Genomic DNA, 2561 nt, shown 5'->3' with positions numbered 1-2561 from the left:
TGCCCTTTGTACACACCGCCCGTCGCTACTACCGATTGAATTATTTAGTGAGGTCTCCGGACGTGATCACTGTGACGCCTTGCGTGTTACGGTTGTTTCGCAAAAGTTGACCGAACTTGATTATTTAGAGGAAGTAAAAGTCGTAACAAGGTTTCCGTAGGTGAACCTGCGGAAGGATCATTATTGTATGTTTCTACCGTTAACAAAAAATATTGCCATTTTACCAAACAAACAATGTTTTTAAAATCATAATTGTAAAATAAATATATTCAGTTGTAAATCTTATATGTATTTTTTAATGATGTTGTCAATATACTCATATAGTAGTAGCTAATATACATATGACTTGGTTATATGTGTGTAGCATTTAATATTAAAATTACATATTGATGATATATTACAATATATTGATTTATAAAATCTGTGTGCATATGGCCCATAATATGCACGCGTTGCGCATATGTATTGTCCATCAGAGCTATGGGCATACATTGGTTAATGCAACAACCTAAAAAAGTACAATGTTGTACCTGTGTTCAGGTTAATTCTTTTATATAAATTGATATTTATCAAACATTGTCAAATTACATATTATTTATATTCATAAATATGGTAAGATATCGTTTATATAAAACTAAGACATTTCGCAACATTCTTTTAGGATAAAAATACAATTTTATTGAAGGAATTGATATATGCCAGTAAAATGGTGTATTTTTAATTTCTTTCAATAAAAACATATCTGACAAATGTAATAACAAACAAATTTTAATCACTCTAAGCGGTGGATCACTCGGCTCATGGGTCGATGAAGAACGCAGCAAACTGTGCGTCATCGTGTGAACTGCAGGACACATGAACATCGACATTTTGAACGCATATCGCAGTCCATGCTGTTATGTACTTTAATTAATTTTATAGTGCTGCTTGGACTACTGTGAGGGAACGCGTTCCTCACAGGCTTTAGAGTGTTAAAGCCTAGGGCTCGGATATCCGAGCACGGCGAATATGGAAGAGGCACTCAGAGAGCGGGGAGCCCAAGATGGCGACACAGAAGAGAGGACAATCTGGAAAAGGCGCTCAGAGAGCGGGGAGCCCAATATGGCGGCTCGAAAGAGAGTGGAAGGATGGGATCGGGCCGGCAGCGGGCCGACGCATGACCAAATATGGCCATGAGATCGAGGTCCCGCTACGAAGAAGGGAGAAAGCATCAGAATCGACGATGGAAAAGTACTGGCCTCGTGGGAGAACCGTTAGCCGGCGCCTATATAATGAGGGCGGCAGCCAAGGCACAGGATCTTTCGCGCGCGAGCAGCCCAAGAGCTAAGTCGAGTACAAGTGAATCGAAGTGCAGAATAACGGAAGGTGTAACGGGACCAGCGGCATCGAAGACCCAGAGTGAGTCTTATATAATCAGAGTGTACGGTAGATTTTGGACGAGGTTAGAACGGTGAAAGGCGAACCGTTAGAGTGCGGAATTGGTGTGGCGGAGTAAGATCAATTGCCCCAGTTCAGCAGCATCAGCGTGCAACGCCCGGATCCGACCCGCCAAAGTCGACAGGTAGCACGATAGCGATACTATAACAATAAGCTAGGCTAACAGAGAACCTTAATATATTGAATAAAACCTGAAATATCAGAATTAAACCAATCCTGCGTTATTACTTGGTCGTCGAGGCAACAATACAAATTCGTTGCAACCACCCCATTTCCCGCTGAGCCAGCTCAGCCCAGGTCATACGACCGGAAAAAGGGTTCGTTACAACTGGCGCCCAACGTGGGGCCTCACGACCAAAACAAGTAAAAACGTAAAGAAAGGTGGTCTGATAGATCGAAAAGGGCACGATGGGAAAAGGACAATGGATCCACAATTTGAAGAAAGAGGAGCTGGTGCAGTGCGCTCAGGCGGTAGGCGTACGGTTAGAGGGGACGCTGGACGAAATGAGGAAGATGTTCAAAGAATGGGTCAGGGAACATGGCGGAGAGCCAGAATATGCGGACCTGCTGGAGGTCTGGGAGTGTCGGGCGAGCAGAACGTCGCCGATGCCGCGGGCTGACGACAAGCCAGCCGCGTATGAGCAACTCGCTCTGCCGCAAGGAAAGGCGGCGGCGGCGCTATGGAAATCGCCGGCTGAGTTTCAGCAAGAGCTCATCGCGAGCCTGGCGGTGCCCGAGCGGTCGGTCACTCCGACACCCAGCCGGCATCGACAGGCAAGCCGAGACCCAGAAAGGGGGTTCCATGAGCCACAAGGCCCACGGCCGGCACACCTGGACTACGCTAAGGTGGCCAAACAGGTGAGAGAGTGGTCGTTCCGGTTCGACGAAGCCTCTCGAGTTTTTGGAACAGGTCGAGTGGTCAGCCGAGACGTACGGGCTGGACCCGGACCTGATCCCAAGGGCGATGCCGGAGCTCTTAAAAGGGCGGGCGCTGATGTGGTTTGTGGCCAACAACCGACAATGGAAGACGTGGAAGGACTTCTCCAACAGCTTCCAAGCGTATTTCCTGCCAAGGGGATACTTTGAGAAGCTGCTACAGGAGGTGAGGATGCGGAAGCAGAGGT

General features: G+C 46.9%; 1 pseudogene; it reads left to right on the top strand.

Moving 5' to 3' along the window:
- Positions 1-773: 773 nt before the first annotated feature.
- Positions 774-926, top strand: LOC117889649 (annotated as a pseudogene).
- The last annotated feature ends 1635 nt before the right edge of the window (positions 927-2561 follow it).

This window comes from Drosophila subobscura, chromosome A, assembly GCF_008121235.1.
Source record: "Drosophila subobscura isolate 14011-0131.10 chromosome A, UCBerk_Dsub_1.0, whole genome shotgun sequence".
Lineage (NCBI taxonomy): Eukaryota > Metazoa > Arthropoda > Insecta > Diptera > Drosophilidae > Drosophila > Drosophila subobscura.
This window is presented reverse-complemented; position numbering and strand designations above follow the sequence as displayed.